This window comes from Miniopterus natalensis, chromosome 1 (genome assembly GCF_054644295.1).
Source record: "Miniopterus natalensis isolate mMinNat1 chromosome 1, mMinNat1.hap1, whole genome shotgun sequence".
Classification (NCBI taxonomy): domain Eukaryota; kingdom Metazoa; phylum Chordata; class Mammalia; order Chiroptera; family Miniopteridae; genus Miniopterus; species Miniopterus natalensis.
Window position 1 is genome coordinate 146,146,971 of NC_142081.1, and position 20,255 is coordinate 146,167,225.

A 20,255-nucleotide genomic window follows, 5' to 3' on the forward strand; every position below is an offset into this window, starting at 1 on the left:
TTTCGGACTCCACTTACAAGTGATTATATGTAGTAATTAAATAAAGTAAGCCAATTCTTGATGATTAACTAACCAACAAATTACAATTCCTCTGTTAAAAATGACTTACCTATATAAAATATGATTTTCCCTTCTCTAAAAGTCTTAAAAAGTAAGCATAACTTTAAAGAAATGCTTGTTTCTCTCTGGTCTGCTTGGGAAATTATTAGTTTGTTCAAGTACCCATGAAGTGAGGTATAATGTCCACTCATCTGTATGGCTAATCCTGTTTGGAAAACTGTGCTGACAAATGACTCTGCTAGCACTTGGCAGTGGTAACAGTAGGTCCAAGTCTCTCAGGTTTGGCAGGATTCTCTAAAATTTCAACAGGACCTAATTCCTCTCTCAACAGACTGAAATTCTTATTCATTCAGTGAGATGCTAGATTGAATTTAACAATCATAACAACAAAAATTCAGTTGCTACTCTGCAGGTTTAAATTAGGGGCCACTTGAACCAGAGAGAAACAAAATAGGTGTTGACTTGTATCATTTTATATTTTATTTTCTGACTTTCACGTAAGCTGATACAATTTATTACTACTTTTTAAAGGAAAAGAATTCGATATAGAGAATCTTGTAATATTTATCCTGTCTATCTTTCAGGATGGAGTACCCAATTATGTCTTTTGCATAATGCAAAATCTTCACCATCACACAGAACACGTTTTAAATTTATGGCTCAGAGGGATTTCAATCATCTTTGGCATTCAGCATTCAAGGCGCTTCAGATATTTATTCAGAACAGTATAACAGAAAGTACACAACAGATTGCAATTTAAATGCTGTACTTTTTGCAACATATATCTGCAGTAAAAGCTTGAAGAATATGTAAAAATAAAAATGTATTATGAGTACTGCACATTTTGACTACACACTTTAGGAAGGGAATTCTCACATACTCCATTTAACAGACATTTTCTCAGCACAGCTTTATGTTGAACGAACAGAAGGACTCACACCTAATGTTCTCTTCTTGTAACCATGTGTGATGTTTTGGGAATGTACACCTCCATGTGGAGGCCATTTCTTTATGCAGTGGAGGGCAAATAGAAATATTTTAATATTACATGTATTTTTTGGTTTATAAACAAACAATAATGCAGAGGACAGATTAGAAGGTCAGGTGTCAGGAAGTTACATTAAGTAGTCATTGCAATAATCCATGAGGACTATTCAAATCCTCATGGTGGGTGTTGGCAACAAGGAGTTTGAGAGTTAGTGTTTTCTAGGAAGATTAAAAAAAGATTGAAAATCCATGCTAAAAAATGAGACATATTAACAAGTAAATGGGATTAAGGAAAGACATGCAGCATTAGATGAGAAGAATTTTTGCAAAACCTATATTTAAGGAATTAATAAAATAATAGATATTTGGAGAAAGTTATATCAGGGACAATTAATCCAGAAAAGTCAATCAAAGAGTTTCAGGACGTTGAGGGTGAATGCATCTTTGGCTAGCACAAATGCTGAAAGTAACTTGGCTTTGCTACTCAAGGTCATGGGGATACAGGAGCCTACTGGTCTCTGAGAAAAAAACAGACTATTTGAAACCAAGAAAAACAAGAGAATAAAAGACCATTAAAAAAAAATTGATGGCTTTAGACATAGTAAAGAATTTGGAAACAGTTCAATTGAATTTGGAAATTAGGATCTCTTATGATGTTCTGTGTGATTTTATTGGGAATGGTGATGATGGAAGTCCAATTATAATTGACTCAGGTAATAAGGAATTCATGAAATTGGAAAAGCAAGGGTTGGTGACTAAGAGAAGGGGGGAAACAGTCTCAACTTGAAGGACAAAGTACAGGAAAAGTGAATTTGTTCATTTAAAAAAATAAATATGGAAAGAGGAGAGTTAAGCATGTTTCTATGATGAAAGGTAAGAGAAAGGTGGAGCTAGACTATTTGGAAAAGATAAAGAACACTGGTGGGTAATTCAAGAGGGGGAAAGTGTACAGGTGAACGTGTGAACCTTCGGAGGAGGGGACATGGGTGCTCTTAGGGATAGACAGAAACTAGGGAAGGAGGTGTTTAACACGTTTCCCACTGATGACTTCTGTTTTATTTATGAAGCAATGAGAGACATGCTGATAGTGAGACAAGTAGAAATTCTTTATGGAATTTGGAAGAGAGAACACTGGAATTGCAATACCAGCTACCTTGAATAAGTGAGCACCTGCTTAAGGATAAGTAGTCCGGTCGCCAAAGCCTCTCTGAGAATGGTGGCTGTTTTTAATATTGCTCTCACTGGTGCTTGTCACCACACTCTTTATGAGTCCCGCAAAAATTTACTGAGCTCAGCCTGTGTGCCTGGAACTCTATCAAGTTCTAGCAGGTTTCACAGGACAAAGAGAAGAGGCGGTAAGCTGTGCTTCTGTTCTATCAGGCAGCATTAAGAGAAGGAAAGGTTTATTTCAGCCCATTATTGACAGTATTTCATTGTCATATTATTCCATTTGCTGTTCATATGTGACTATTTCTTGGCTTCCTTGCACTTTCCTGGGCAAATCATCTGTATATTGTGAAAAAGAAAAGATCCATAATGGTAGTGTTTTGTTCTTTCTCTGTGTGCTTTCTGATAGCATTATGCTGCTTGTTTACCTGTGAGCAGCTCTGTCCACATTTAGCATCATCGGTAATGAGAATATTAAGGTGCTCATTCCTGTACAAGATCAGTAACCGGGTTACTAACCAAAAAGGCCATTCTACCAATTCATGAGAACAATATTCATTTATTTTTAGTTAATCAAGTAATCTTCAAACTGTTTTTTCAGGCATCTACCACCAAAACATTTCCTCTCTCTGTAATGTTTTCAACCTTCATTATTTTTTCAAGCAACTAATTTAGAATGTCTGTGTCCCTCAGATTTTATGAAATTAAACTGTAATCATTTAATCTTTGCTATTATGCTGATTTATTTATTTATTCACTGTTTTATTTATGGCACATGAATATTTAATAAATAATGGAAACATAGTTAGCAAGTTAAAAATAAAAATAGTGCTTAGATAGAATAACAGTAGTTACCTGACAGAAGGTTTTAAAAATAATTATTTTTTTCTATTTAATCATTCCACATTTACTAAAAATTGTAGTGGAAGTGATTGGTTCCCCTTATTTCCCTGTGAAGCACCCATCCCCCTCCTTTGCCCTGGGAAGCAGTAGTTTAATTCCAGTGGATTGATTCCACCTCCCACAGCAGGAAAGGAACTAGGTGACTTTAACCGTTCAGCATAACTCACACCTCCCACTTCAACAACTGGCCAAAACACTTGAACTAAGTTGGTCCAAGCAGAATGAAATGCAGGGACTTTATTCTCTGGTTTGAGGATTTTTTCCCTCCTGGTTACGGTATGGTGCTGGGTTGTGACACTTGAACGCCTTACACCCTGGCAGAGGGTGGAAGTGCAGGGGAGCTGATGGACAGAACCTCAGAATTCAACCCTCCATCAGAATAAGTCAAGCCTGCCCTAGCTCTGCTCATTTCAAGCATGTGGGACCATAAAACCCTTTTACAGTTTGCATAACATCTTCTTAATCATTATGAAACCCTGGGATATAAAGTAGGGTGATAGAAGCCCTTTGGGGCCAGGCACACTGGTGAGTAATCCCAGCTCAGGGAGATCCTGACACCTAAATGTCTCTGAAGCTCAGTTTTGTTTTGTTTTTTTGTTTTTTTTTAAATTTTTATTCTGTATTAAACTGATAAGAACAGATACTATGCTTGATCTTAGCCAAAAGGCCAAAGCAATTTTTTTTATCCTATATGAGGATAATTGTACTTCTTTGCAGGGTTATAGTAAGAATTAAAATGATATATGTAGAATAACTACAACACAGTAAATCTGTGCTCCCAAGATACTATTAGGAGTACAACATAAAATAAGAGAATTTTGGACATACTTGCCTCATTAAAATAACTCTTTATGTTGATTTTGAAAATTCTCAACTAAGAAGCAAATCTGGCCAGAGAAGCAAGAGACATACTGGCTGCATATCCATCAGCACTGGAAATAGTTTTATAATACTCTTCTTCTGGGAATTTCTGTTCCTACTAAGTGAAACTCTTCTTCCTGATACTCATCTCACAGTGCATTTTACTAGTTTCTTTGACTGGGCCATCTGTATGAATATCCTCATTGTATTCCAGGTTTTCTGAAAAACAAATGCAGACTTCTTCAACCTAAATTTATGTTTGACATACTAAAAATCTCAGCTCTCCCTAGTTACCAAGTGATGGATCTGGTCCACTAACCTCTTAGCTAGAGCTGTGGTTCTTTCATAAAGTGGACAGACAGGCTGTGACCTGCCTGCCACCTCCCCGTTGTGAGTCCTGGAACTGCATGGAGACTCCTGAAGAGTCTATGCAACTTCTCTCCCATCAGACTGTGGGCACTGGCTCCAGCTACTGTTGGATTTGACATTCTCCTGTGTACACTGTAGGAGAACCTGAAGACCACTTTCCCATCCCTTCTGAAGGAGCTAATTTCACAAGGTTAAATTTTAGGGCCCAGCAGTATGAGTCTTTGCATCTCCATTCCCTTAGGCATGCTACTGAAAGAACTTGTGGACTTTATGGTTGAGCTCTCAGATTCAGAAAAAGTTAAATTTATTGATAATTATTAATGTTTTCAGAAAGCTTTAGAATCTTAAATGGATTAAAATACATTTCAATAATTTATTTTATGCTTAAAAAAATTTGGCTATCATATTAAGCCAAATTTATGTGCCAGTGATTTGGATAAGAACTTTATATGCATTTTCTCATGCCAAAGAAAGCATGTTTTAAAGAACTGTGTTCTCATTTCTCTTAGAATTACAATATTTGGGAAGGTGAGACTCTCTCAGTATAGAATCTAATGAAATTAACAAGCAGACAATGTTAATAAGAAAAAGCATAAGAATTTCTTGTATTCCTCCTCATTATATCATAAAAGAAATAAAAAGCAGGGAAGTAAGTATAAGAGACACATCACTGTGCATTGTGAGAAATTTGGTGAGAGAAAAACAGGAAACTGAAGAAGAAAACTCTCACAGTTTTACATAGAGCTGTCTATAAATTTCTCAAACTTTAGCTTAAGGACTTATGCAAAATTACCTTATGATCTATAAAATGATTTGATAAGTTTAAGCAAATTCTTTTCCTCTTGGATTGTAAGTCATAGTCTTCTTTTGTTTAGTCAGGAGTAAATTCCAGTTACAGGTATAAAGTTTGTATCTGCATTGTCCCTGAATGACTAAAGGATTCCCTTTCTATAGTAGTTACTTAGAATGATTCTGATGATGCCACTAGATTTATGAGTTAGGGCTTCTCATTCTAGTTACTCTGGGAAGTCAATTGAAACAGTCTTCTGTGTACATAATTTTTTTTCGGCCTTGAGTCTGGGTGATACTTAGGAGGTTAAGGAAATAAAATCCAACAAGAATTGCCTGTGTACTAATGTAAACTTCATAATGTTTTGAGCTGAGAAAACCAAGAAAATTCTATTTCCTGACCTATGTTCTCAGGGGATATTCTGAAGATTAATGTGCCTCTTTCAGGGTACTAAGTTACATTTAGAGCACTAAAGAAGTCATTTACTAAATGGTGCCCTTGGGACTTGAAAGAGTTAATGTACCTCTCACAAGGTGAGCAATGTGCTCTCAAATGTATGCAAAGAGCAGTTCAAAAGCTTATAAAGCAGCCCAGCCAGGTGTGGCTCAGTGGTTAAACATCTACCTATGATCCAGGAGATCAGAATTGGATTCCCTGTCAGGACACATGCCCGGGTTGCAGGCTCGATCCCCAGTAGGGGACATACAGGAAGGAGCAGATCAATGACAATTCTCTCATCATTGATGTTTCTATCTCTCTCTCCCTCTCCCTTCCTCTCTGAAATCAATAAATACATATTTTTTAAAAAAAGCTTGTAAAGCATTGTGAGAATGTTGGTTAAAAGCAACAGCTAGCTCATACCTTTATTATTTATCACTATAACCTTTAATTAATATATTTGCTGGTGTTCAGTAGGTGCCTTATAAATAATTGAGACAAATGAGAATCTTCTTACTTTTAAAAGTGAAAACATGTGCTATAAACATTGACTAAAATAAAAATATTATAAATGCATAAATGTTATCTAAATGCCTTGGATTTCAAGAATGAAACAAATTATTGAAAACTAGACTTTTACTTCAAAATGTTTTCTTTCTCAAATTAAAATTGAAAAGATATTGAACCCTTTGAAGGTTTTCTTCTAAAAAATTGTATTATTTAAAGATAATTATGAGAAAACATAAAATATATAACATTAGGTGATAAAGTAAGGATATAAAGCTGAACATAGAATATAATCACAATTTTATTAAATATATAAGATATAAAAGCCTAACAAAATACACCTGTAAGAATTTTCTTGATATAGTAAAGGTTGTTGAGAAAATGTGATAATAAATTAGTTGTAACTTCTACATGTTGAATAATGTTGCCATTTTCCTCTTGTGCCTAAAGAAACTAAAGAATCACTCTATGCATGAGCCTTTGCCAAAGACAAAGCTGTGCTCTTCTCAGAGACTGCTATGGAGAACTCACTCTTCACAGCCTGGTCTAAGTTTCTCGGTATGGAAATTGGGCACAAAGAAGAGAGAAATCTCTGAAACTTGACTGATGGTAGACCTCAAGTTTCTTTCCCCACCCTTCTCAATGATCTTACTCTCGCTGGGTGATAAAATGTGCATTCACATGCTAAAAACTTTAATATCTATTTTTACAGAACACTCTCCAGTTTTCCCTACTCAAATATAGACATCTATACAAATGGAGTACTTAGTATTTACTACGAAATGAATACAACTTTGACTAAACTCAGAAGCTTCTTTAAAGTTCCTTTTTTTTGTTTTCTTAGAGAATGACATTACCAGCCTCCCACTTTCCCAACATAGAAAAAACGAAGCCATGCTTGACTCCCCATATCTCCATGCCCTCCTCTTTACATATCTGTCACCCATATCAAAGGAAGAGTCACATGAAGTCATATTTCAGGCCCATATTTACCTGTGATTCCAAGTGTGAGCTATTTCCAGAAAAATTTTTACTATTTATGATAAAGAATCAAGGAAAAGCTTTAATCATTTGTTTAGGGGGAAAAAAGGCAGATTTCTAGTTAAAGATGGAATGTTGAATTTGTTGTGGTAGCTTTTATCCCTTCTCAAACCCCACAAAAATTAAATAGTATAAAGTATAATTTTTATTTGGTTAGCATAAACTCAAAAGGCCAAATAAAATTTCCAGTAAACACCTGGAGTTGGCAAATGATAACTGATAAGTAGAACTAAGAAAGCTGAATGTTATGTCAGCAAGATTCTAAGAAGTTATTAAGAAATACACACAGAATCCCTCCCAAGGGGTGAGAAGGAACAGCGCCAAGTACTTCTGGAAGTAAGGGTCAAGATGGGGCTATAATCTAGTGAATTTGGGGGAAGTCTATTTAAGAAACAGTTGAATGATTTTTTTCATTGATTTGCTCCCCCTCTTTGCAGCAATTGGTCCTCAAAGAACACTAGATGTCTTTATTAATTTACCCCCAAAATAGAAGGACGTACACTTTGTGTGGAAGACTTTGGATCTTCCAAACAAAGCAATATACTGGGAACTTAAAAAAAATAACACATTTAGAAGTGAAAAAATAAATTGTTTCCCCTCACTGTATACAATGTTTAAAAACAAAGAATTAGAAGTAACTAACCATAATATTATATGACAAATTCTGTTATATAGCTATAAATTAAATGCAACCAATCTCTATTTTGGGGGCCACAGAAAGAGGGTTTTTGAGTTCAGCCTCAAAGGGTACTTATCTTTGTAGAATTTTAAGAAAGGTAATTAAGTTCAAATTTTAACCAGGTCTGCATAATAAAGTTAGCACTTATAATAAAGATGATGGTAGACAGCAGGAACAAATAAACCACCCTCCAAAAACACTTGTGCTATTCATGTCAGGACCTAGAAAACTCTGGAGCAGTGATATTATAATGACTCCCTCATTCATATATTTACAGACTTCACTCAATGATCACATTTAACCCAAACAACAAAGTTGTTCTGTGCAAAGAAGAGTAAGGAGCCCCAGAAAGTGTTCTAATGGCTCAGTACACTTCATGTTCACAAGTGGAAACATACCCACAACAGCTTCCTGTCGCATCTGAATCATCAGTGTACCTAGAATTATTTTACTTAATACAGATTACTTGTACTTAATATCCCCATAGTAGATTTTTTATGATATTTTTGCGACTTCCTCCCAAGTAGACTGTTGGCTCTTGAGTGGCAAAGCCATGAGTCATTTATTCTTGTGACCCTCACCTAGCAAAATGCTTGAACATATTATGGATACTGAATAAACGATGAATGACTGACTTAACCTTAATTTCAATACCAACAGTCTTTCATTCTTCCTTGTAATGAAGGGTCTTTCTTGTAAACTGAACAGCTGAATTCTTGTATTATGAGTGCTCTACTAGGGTCCCTGCCAAACATCTAAGTTCCCTTGCTCTCAGATCCTCCTCTTGCTCTCCTCTGACCTTTGGGAAACTAGAACAGGGATTTGGAATTCTAAGCCCTAAAAATTGCTAGAAAACTTTTACTGCAGCACTTAATATACAACCATATGCACTCCTTTATTTCCACAAGAATATACTACTACATCCTTTTATTTACTTCTTGTGTTCATGAGAATGTACCTGAGGCACTGGCATTAGTGAACTCCTGCTATGTGCTAGTCACTCTTAGTTACTGTATTGCTTTGCCAGGGCTCCCATAACTAAACACCACACACTGGGTCACTTAAACAACAGAAATATATTCTCACAGTTCTGAAGGCTATAAGTTCAAGATGAAGGTGTTGCAAGGTTTGTTCCTTCTGAGGGCTGTGAGGGAAGGATCTCTTCTTGCTTCTGGTGGCTTGCTGCTCATCTTTTGAGTTCCTTAAATTGTAGGGTTGTCACCCCAATCTATACCTTCATCTTCATATGGCATTCTCCCTTTGTCTTCACAATATATTTCTTTATGCATGTCTCTGTATCCAAATTTACCCAAGATCAATCACATTGGTTTAGAACCCAACCTAATGACCTCATTTTAACTGTATTACCTGTGTAAAGATCCTATATCAAAATAAGGTCACATTCTGAGGAACCGGGAGTTAGGTCTTCAACATATGAATTTTTACAGGACACACTTTAACCCATGACAATGCTCATTGTCTGAAGAGTATTACACTGAAAGTCTCTGGACTGAGGCATACCAGACACATTTAAGAGTAAGATTATTATACTGAAAAACTTGTCAATAAAGGAATTACTATAAACTGTGTCTGTGACCTTTTACACATTTCTTTTCACCAGATGCTAAGAATTGTGTGGTTAGAGAGGATTAAGCCTTCTCAGCATGAGTTTAGAAGTGCTTTCTTTGGAAAATGAAAGTAGCTCAAGAGAAAATATACTAACATCAGGGGTTCTCTTAAGGAAATGGCCCAAAGAATTGCCCTACTCTGACACCCACATTTCACTAGCATCACCCAGTATCACACAGACAGGGCTTCTGATCAGCATTCAGTTGTCCAACTTTTAAATCTGAACAGAGAGCCAAAAGTCATCAGACTTTGGAAAATCCTTTACTATCAAAGAGAGAAGCTAAAACAAATAAACAGAAACACTAAACTAAAAATAAAACCTTGGATGTTAGAGTGAACATAGAGAAAATAAAACTTCAAACAGTTGTCAGTGCAGGGGTTCAGAGGAGCTACAAAAGTGCAGCAGGAGGTAAGTTGGGTTATGACTGTGGTGGTGAATACATGAATACATGACTTTATGCATTTGTCAAAACTTGCGCACAGCACACCACAAAGAACAAAGTTTATTGTATGCAAGTTTAAAAAAATCACCAGACTGTAAGTGAAATCCACAATAGAATTTGAACTGTAACAAATTAATCTAACTGTATTCCATATGAATAATACCACTATACTGAAGGAGTTGAATTGTGCCCTCTAAAAAAGATATTCTGAAGTCCTATCCTCCAGTAGCTATGAATGTGACCTTATTTGGAAATGGGGTCTTTATAGAGATAATCAAGTTAAAATCATTAGCATAGGGCCTGGTCCAATGAGTGTCGTTCTTATAGAAAGGGGGAAATTTGGACACAGAGACAGATAAACACAGAGAGAAGATGATCATATGACAAGATTGATGCATCTACCAGACAAGGAACACCAAAGATTGCTGGCAAACACCATAAACTAGAGGAGACAAGGATGGATTATCTCCGAGAGTCATCAGAGAAAGAATGCCCCACAGGAACTTTGATTTCAGACTTCTAGCCTCCAGAAGTGTAGGACAATAAATTTCTGTTTTAAGCCATTCAGTTTTTGTAACATTGTTATGGCATCCCTAGGAAACTAATACAGTAAATTACTTTGGAAAATAGTATTTTGACTGGATTCTATAAGGCTATTAACAAAAAGAACAGTGCACAAATACTGCACTCTAGTTAACAAATTTGTTTCTTACAAGAGTAGTATGGGTTAGAATTTAAGAAGTACTTTACATGTATAGTAGAGTTGAACAAATAAATATATTGTAGATAATGTACAGTGAGACTTCTTTGTTTTGAACAAAACTGTTACAGATATGGAAAAAGAAAAGGCTAGACGAACTCTGTGGTATTAGATTAAGAGTTCTGAGCTATCAATATATATAGAAACATACATATATATGACAATATACATGTGTGTGTACTTGCATGTGTGTGCATGGCTTACTTAGTATATAAACAGATGACCCTTGAACAATGAGCAGTTAAAGGTGCCAATCCTCCCACGCACCCCTCTCAGTCAAAAATCTGTGTATAATTTTTAACTCCCCCAAAACTTAACTATAGTTATCCCAAAAAATCTGTAGGAAAATTGTTTCTAGGAACCCCTAGGAATACTAAATTCTATGGGTGTTCAAGTCCCTTATATAAAAAGGCACGCAGAACAATGCAGTCAGCCCTTTGCATCTGTTATTTTCAGTTCATGGTTGGTTAAATCCATGGATGTGAAACCTGAGCATACAGAAGGAGGCCTATATATTTATTGGAAAAAAAATCCACATGTAAGTAAGTGTTTCTGCACAGTTCAAACCTGTGTTGTTCAAGGGTCAATTGTACATATATTTTCAAGGTGTGTCCACTGAGGTGTTCTAGAAACAATTTCTAAATACCATTACTCAATCAGTGTAACCAGGGCTCATTAGAAAAGCAGTTGAGTCTAGGTTTGGAACAGTGTAAACACAAGACGAGCCTGGAAAACCTTGCTGTGCATTCTGTATACTTTGTGTACTTTTTGAAGTAAGGAAATACTCAAAAGTAGGTGGATGTCTCTTGAAAGGTCACCGACTCCAATCTGAAACAACTGCTGAGGACCAAAGCTAGAGCAATGAGAGTAAGAAAATAAAAACTGATAGTACCGATTTAAACTCAAAGAATAAAACAAATACCCATGGGGCTCTACTTAATAAATAAATAATTAAATAGATAAGAAGTGGAAGAGAAGATACAACTCTTTCTCACAAAATAATTCCATTAGTAGATGTAGACAGGACGGGAAACATAAATATCACAATTAAACATCACAATAATCATTGCTGTCAGCAATATCCATCAATAGCAATGGAAAAGAAAATTAAGGTACAGATGTTCAACATGAAACAGGGGATTATAGTATTTAGATATCTCCAATAAAATATTCATTAACTACAAAGGTAATACAAAAACAAAAACAAAACAAAGCAGTACTTTTACAGTGGATAAAAGAGCAGACGCCTCCTTATGTAAGTGATCCAGGTAAATGTCATCAGTAATAAGACATATAAATATCAGGTATTACTGATATGATGTACTGAGAAGGGCTCATTACCTTGATAGTTTTGTTCAAAATCCACAACCTCAATCTGAAGATGGAAAAACATCACACAAACGATTACTGAGGGATATGTTACAAAACAATTGACCAATAATCCTTAAAAATACAAAAACGCAGAAAAACAAGGAAAGTCTGAGGCTCTGTCTCAGACTTGAAGAAACTAAAAAGACATGATTAAGTGCATTGTGGGATCCTGGAAAAATGAAAGACATTAGAGAAAATAATCTGGTTGACTCTGAATAAAGTCTGAAATTTATAGTATTTTATCAACATTAACTTTTTAGTTTGAACATTATACAATGTTTATGCAATATGCTAGCATTAAAGAAAAATGAGTGTAGGTATATGAGAGTACTCTGCACTATTTTCACAATTTTTCTGTAAATCTACAAAATAAATACTTAAAAAAGACTGGTACATTTGCACAATGGAATACTACTCAGCCATAAAAAAGAAGGAATCTTACCATTTCCTACGGCATGGATGGACATGAAGGTTATTATTCAAAGTGAAATAAGCTAGTCAGAGAAAGACAAATACCATATGATCTCACTTACATGTAGAATTTAATGAACAAAAACGGACTAACAAAATGGAAAAAGATACATAGATACATGGAACAGACTGAGAGCTGTCAGAATGTGGAGGGGAAGACAGAGTAAAAGAAGGTGAAGGGATTAGCTAAAGAACTAATATGCATAACCCGTAGACACAAGCAACAGAGTAGAGATGGCAGAGGGAAGGGGGCTGGGGGCTGGGTGGAGGCAGGCAGAGGAGGGTAACTGGAACATCCGTAATAGTGTCAACAATAAAAACAGGAAAAAGAAATGCTAATGATACTTTTAGAGGGATAAGAAAATATATTAATCCACAAAACGAGAGCATAATACTATACACATAGCATTTATGGGACAAAAAATACCCTTTGAAAATTAAAATGATGAGAGTGGTAGACTCAGTAAAGTGTTTATAGATAAAGTTGAGGAAATCTCCTGGGAGGTACAAAACTAATCAAAGAAAAAGTACTGGAGAGAGGATAAGAAAATTAGAAGAGGAGTTAAAAAGATCTAGCATCCAACAGAGAAGACAGAGTAAGAAATTATCATATTATTAACAAAATAGCTCAAGAAAATTTCCTAATTAAGAGATTCACAGAATGCCTATATTTGTTTATATCAGTATGGTTTCAAATAAATTTATTTTATTTATTGAGTTATAACCCAGTGTTATTACATCAGATGAAAATAGATTGAAAAAATACACATTCATGTGAAATTTCAGAACACTTGAAGCAAAGAAAAGTTTTTAGAGAGTGTAAAACATCTTAATATAAAGGTCAAACATGTAAGAACTTTTTATTTTTATTCGACTTTTTTTAGTAGCAGCACTAGAAGCTAAAAAACAGAAGCTTTTTAGCATAAAATAACTTTCAAATTAGAATCTAAACAAGCTAAATTGTCATTCAATTGTGAAAGTAGCCCGGCTGGGCATGGCTCAGCGGTTGAGCATCTATCTACCTAGGATCCAGGCGATTGGGGTTCGATTCCCGGTCAGGGCACATGCCTGGGTTGCGGGCTCGATCCCCAATGACTCTCTCATTATTGATGTTTCTATCTCTCTCTCTCCCCCTCTCCTTTCTTCTCTCTGAAATCAATAAAGATATATTTTTTAAAAAAATTTAAAAAAATTGTGAAAGTAAATATTTTTTATACGGGCAATGCCTCAAATATTTACCTCTAATGCACTTGTTTTAGGAATTCATGGGAGGATGTGCCTCGTCAAACAAAGGGGATAAACCTGGAAGTGGAAGTCATATAGAACTGAGCAAAAATTGCTGTTTATGTTGGTATAACAGGGAAATTAGAAGCATATATATGTTATCTAGAGGTGGCTATATGAAAGAGAGCTAAATCCTAATCTATCATTGTGGGAGTTCAATGACAAGTCTTACAATGTTAAAAATATAGAAATAAAAATAATTGCAAAGTATTTAGAAGTATGGAAAAAAATACTAAAATAATAAATTCAAGAAGTCAAAATCAACAGTCTTTATGGTGTAATAAAAAACACAAATGTAGAGGTTTTTTTGGATCTTAAAACAATGTTCATGAATAATCCTCATAAACATTAAAAACTTGATTAAAAAAAGAAATTACTTGTTGATTCCCAAGTTAAAAAACAGCCCAAAGCCACACAAATTGCTTTTGGTTAACATAAACAGGATATTTACCATGTGCTATGTGCTGTTCTAAATACTTCACATTTATTAACTTAATAATTGAGTTAAGAATTTTAATGAATGTGACACTATGTTCAAAGAAATTAAATTATGTATCCAAAGTCACATAGTGAAATGACAATGACAGAATCTGAACCCAGCCAGTCTCCAGAGCACACATTCTTAACAATGCCCTGAAATCTCTCACGTGATAAAAGCTATTAGCAGAAAATTGTAGTCATGGGGACAGATAGCTGGGTGTGGTACAAGAACACCTGGGTCTATATTTTAACTCTACCATTTATTTACCAACTATGACGCTTTCCACAAGTCCACTTCTATGGGCTTTAGCTTTCATATCTGTACTGAAAATAAATTCTGAGTGCTGATGTTAGAATGAAATAAGGTGATGCAAAGTCAAGCATAGGGAACAAACTGATATAAAGTCTGCATAGGGAATGGCACATAGTAGGTACTCAGTATATGCTAACTCATTTGAATTAGATTACTGAAATGGATGTGAAGTTCAATGTTATGTTAGTGCACTTGTAATCCTAAATTCTACCTATTGCCCCTTCAGGGTGTCTAAGGAAGAGCCATGTTACTTTAAGGAAAGTCAAACCATACATATCTTTTGATGATAGAAAGTAGATGGTCTAAATTTCCTTATACATATATTCTTTTTCCAAGTTCAATCTAGGAAAATTATTAGTTAAGGTACCATGATACCTTTCACATTCCCCCCCCCCCAAATGATCCTTTTCCAAAAATTGTTTGCTGTTTAAAATAAATTCACACATCTGACTTAATTTCACTTGTTAAAATTATTCTCTGGTTGTTCTGAATGTTCAGTCAATAATTTTACACTCCAGGATGAAATTTTGACAGCTTTAAAACGCATTTGCTTTTAAATAATCAGAATCTACAAAAGTCTATTGTAGAAGAGCAGCGTTTAAGTAGCTGGGCTGTTAAGACTTTTTCATTGTTTTTGAGCATTTTCCAAGTGCACAGAGAAAGAATTGTGCCTCAGGATGTTAATGGCTGTTGTGAGGAAAATGTGTCCCATTATGATAAAATATTTGGAAAATGCCACATAAGATAGGTTTCTTTTCTGTGAGACTTTTCAGAGCCTCTAATGCTTGAATCTCTAAGGGGACATAAAATGTACGGTTTCCCCAAATTAATTCGACCCCATGATATCGTTTTTATTTTGTTGTGTTTTTTTTTGTTGTTTGTTTATTTGCCTCTGAAGCTTCCTTGCGAAACTTTTTATTTTGGATGAAAGATTTAATTGAAGCTGAAGGGTTGATGCTGATAGCTCAACTTTTTTATTTTTATATTTTATTTTTGCCCTTTCTTACCTACTTCTTATTCCATAAAGTTGACATTTCTCTCTAGAAGTCAAATGAGTAAGGAGGTTTCCTCCTAATTAATCTTTATGACATATTTCTTTCATAAGTATTTTATATCAATAGAAAGAAAAAATCAATAAATTCAGAAAGGTAATGTGTAAATTAGTTAACATATAGTTATAAATAAAACTCAATTATTATGAAAGAGCAACTTTTACTAAAAAAAAATTTCTACTTTTGTAATTCCACATATTAAAAAAGTTAGTATTGAATAATAGTTGAAACTGTAGGTACTAAAATTTGGTGTGGTATCAGGTCTGGGTACATAGCTTTCCAAGATTGGTTTTGCAAGTATTATAAAACAGAGATGGAAGTCTGGCATATTTTGTGACTTGTGTGGAGGATGTTTTCCATTTTTCCCCCATAAGAATATTTCATTCTCTAGAAAATAAAATTTGTTTAAAATTATTTTATTTTATATATTAAATAAAACAGTTAACATAAGAAACTGATTAAGGAATTTAGTGGTGAGTTCGCATGATTGGACTAGTTACTTTCTGACTTTTGAAATATGGGAAAAAAGCCAAATATTCATATACACTATAATGACAAATTATTATTATATTTAGAAATATATTGGATTCTAAAATTATAAACAAGTGGATACTTTAGGCAATTATCTGGACCTATTGTGGTAAGAAAAATATTAAAAACAGCCTATTAAGATAAGTGATAGATTTTATATTATGTATAAAAAGGATCCTAAATCTGCTCCAAACATCTATTAACTTCAAGGACATCCTGAAAAAATCCTTAAAGAGCCATCCCTAGTGTCTAGCCCAGCCTTTCTTCCTTCTTATATTTCTTTCTGCAGCAATAAAGGCTAACATCAGTCATGGAGAGCAGTGTTCTCTTCTGTTTTAGTGACACTGTAACCTAATATCACAGACTTCCTTTTTCCTGCTGGGCGAGCCTGACCTTCAAAATTTGCAATGAAACCCATCCCTCTCATACCAAGAGCAGCCACAGACTTATCTTCTTCTAAAATAAAGCTGGAACAGAAATCCCTACAGAAAGTCCTAGGTTTCAAGAGCATGGAAGCACGTTGGTGTCAAGCCTCTGAGATAAATGTAACAATAGCAATATGTATACCTCACATTTTCATCATGTAAGTTCTCTTTGCAGCATAAAAGGGTGTTTTATAAATTTGATTCAATTCTTTCCAATGTATGATATCTGTAGAAATAAATGTTTTGGTGGCCTCCTGATTTTATTTAACCTCATGCATATAAATGTCCTGACATTTTTTCCTCTACAAAGAAAATATATCTTTCAACAGATGCTGCACATTCACCTCACTTCTTCACAATTAAAGTTTAACTAACAGCAAAACGCCACTAATGCATGGCTAATTTCACAACGCAAGCAGATGTCGTTAGAAGAACGTCTTCCACTGTTAGCCTCTGGCTCCTGTGACTGCCGTACAATGAATGGGAGGAAGAAACAATTCAGAGAACACGAGATGCTGTGTGCTGGGGGCACAGAACATGAGAACTAGTTGGAAGTAATTAAATTATAAGTGCCTATGAGTGTGACGCATAATCTATCTTTTAAATGTTTTTAAACTACAGATTATCTTTTATAAAGATCAATTTCTCATCATGAAATAACTGATATAATTTAACTTGCATTTGTAGTTTTAATTTATTTTACTTATTTCATTAATTTAATTTACAGTCTTTAGTTGGAATTCTTTCCATTTAGCTAGAAAGCATAAAGATTAGTGTATAGGTTCATAAATGTAAAGTAATGCGCAGCAGCCTTGGAATTCATTTCAGCTTTATATATGTGGGAACAGATGAGATGAATATGTCCCCCATCTTTGAGGACACATGTAGAAAAACTCATGAAAATTGAGCCCTAAAACTGGGTATTATTCAAGATTGATATTTTATTGAATTAAAATCCTGTTAAGTTATGCATTAAAATGATTATAAACCTGATTCATATATATCTGTAGTTGATTATAAAAGATGGCCACAGATCATCTTTATTCCCTGTGCACGTGCGTCTTTGCAATGTGACTAGTACTTTTTTCCGTTAAGATATAGAGTCTACTTCCTTTTCACTTTAAGTCTGAGCTGGCCTTGGGATTTTCTTTGATCAATAGAATGTGGTAGAATTGATGCTGTGCTGCTTCTGGGACTAGGCCTCAAGAGTACTTGCTGATTCTGTTCTAACCCTCTTAGAACACACTGTAAATGTATATAAGTCTGAGATAGACTTTTGAAGGTGAGAGACACTGGAAAGAGAGACTGTGTGTGAAGCTACTTTTGACCATCTGGCCTCACTGGAGCCACCAGATGACTGTAGCTGAGTGCATAACTCAGGGGAGACTAGCAAAAGAACCACCAGGTGAACCCAGACCAATTGCCAACTCAAAGAATCATGGTAAAAACAGTTGCTGTTTAAGTCATTCAATTTTGGAATGGTTCATTTTGTTACAATAGGTTAAGGAGACAATGGCATTTACCAAGGGTTTAAGATACAGAATCTCCTACAATTACTTGAAGAAAATATGTTACCCTCGTTGCTCTTTACATAGTTTATAAGCTATATATTTATGATGCTCTAATTTAGAATCCATTAACGATATTGAATCAGCTAGTGTCATGTATTGGATATCATTTTAAAATAATTATCTGATTGTTTCACATCACTAATTCTTTCTAGTTTCCTTATTCTCAACAAAGTTTTCATTATATTGAATATGTACAGTTTGATTTCCTTCTGGTTAAGTATATTGTCCTGAGCTCTACATAATGAATTTTATTATATTGCTGAATAATGTGTTCCTAAGGCCCTTTGGGATGCTCCTCTGCTTTGGAGGTGCTGTTTACACCCCTCAGTTCAGTGTCATTGGCATTTTCTCATCAAAGTCATTGTTTAAAATGTGAAATCACATTGAGTGCAAGGTCAACCTCAGGAATACATCTTGGTTCTCTTCATTCAGCAGACAATCAAGAACACATTGCTTCTGTGGAGCACGTTTCTGCGACATCATACAAAGGTAAGCTATTCCCATTATGCCTGGGGCTGAATAGAGCTCCGCATCAATATGCATATTTAGTGCAGATATTTTACATAATCCTTTTTTGTATTCCTCATATTATCCTAGATCTAATGATCTACAACATGAATATCCTTCATTCTGATAAAAGTTCCAACTCCTAGAAAACCCACCACTAAACCAGGCCTAAGACCCTGTGAATCGCACCTCTTGGCTAGGGATGGAGACCAGAATCAGATTCAGTAGGTATGACACTGGAATTGGTGATTTATATTACTAGATGCTTCTCAGAACTCTTTTGCAGTGTCCTGACAGAATGTGTATTTTTTTCTTTCTTTGTAGCATGACTATATCATCTAAAACAAATAACCACTCCCTGGGAAGAGGCTCCCTGATTTGCTCTCAAGAATTAGGATCCCAAGGGAAAGAAAACACACAACAGGTTGCATGCTGAAAGGGATAAATTACAGAGTTTAATAAATGGATGATTTTCAGAGCTGGAGGTAAGCTGAAGCCATTCCTGTCCCTAGGTCTGAAGTGACAAGTAGAGGCTGTGGCCTAATGGAACTGGACTAGAGCTGCAGTCATGGAAAATGAGTCACTGCTAAAACCTTAAATCCCTAACATTTCTCATCTCCAATTGATTTCTCCCAGTTATCAGCTCCAACCAGAAGCCAAAGCAGCGCTGGACTCCTGGGGCAATGAGGAAGGGAGAGAAAGAGAATGGACGTGGAGGAGTGGGGAGAACCATCACAGCTGGGGTGCAATGGAAATGATGTTCTAGACTGACTCCAGGCTCACTTCTCCTACTGTCAGCACATTAGGTGCACTCAGGTGCTTCTGGAGATGTCCTCTCTGTATACTAAATATGGAGTGTTAGGTGGGAATTTAACTTTATTGTGTACGTACAATGAATACATTGAAATAAAACCTTGCTAGACTTGCCTTTCCTTAACTAGAGAAAGATGTGGACTCTGAATGTCAGACAAATTTGCTTTAAATCCTGACTCTCCACTTCTTAGCTGTCCAAATGAGCAAAAAGCATGTTTGTTCCTTTTTCTCTTTACTTGTAAAATGGAGATACTATGCTTACTATATAGAATTACTATAAAAATTAACCCAAAAGATCATTATAAACAATTTAGAACATGCTCAGAATTTAGTAAGTGCTAAATAAATTTGACTTGTTTTTAGTTAAAATTTATTAACTTGATAAATAACTAATAACCTTGATTATTGCTATTATTTTCCTACTTAATGACCAAGATTGTTCCTGAATATGTCTCTTCACTCCTGCATCCTTTAACAACTTTCTTTCAAAAACTGTAAACTGATCTTTAAAAATCAATAATTGATAGTACACAACATAAATTTTTAAAAAATCAGTTTTAACCTATTATTAACTTAATAATGCTAATATTAATAATACCATCATAAGTTATCTATTAATAATAAGATGCAATATCAGGCATATTAACCTTCCATCTGAAATAAAAGTTTATGACTTCTGTCTTAGGCTGGTATGAATTAGATTCTTCACTTGTGAGAGTTACTCAGTGTGTTTTAATTAAAATTCTTATTGCTAAGTCCATAATCTGAGGTGGTTGTAGCAATGAACATCTTAGTGAAAATAT

The 20,255-nt window shown here is 34.9% G+C and overlaps 1 pseudogene; it reads right to left on the minus strand.

Moving 5' to 3' along the window:
* Window positions 1-3,641: 3,641 nt before the first annotated feature.
* Window positions 3,642-3,794, minus strand: LOC148094436 (U2 spliceosomal RNA; annotated as a pseudogene).
* Between the last annotated feature and the right edge of the window lie 16,461 nt (window positions 3,795-20,255).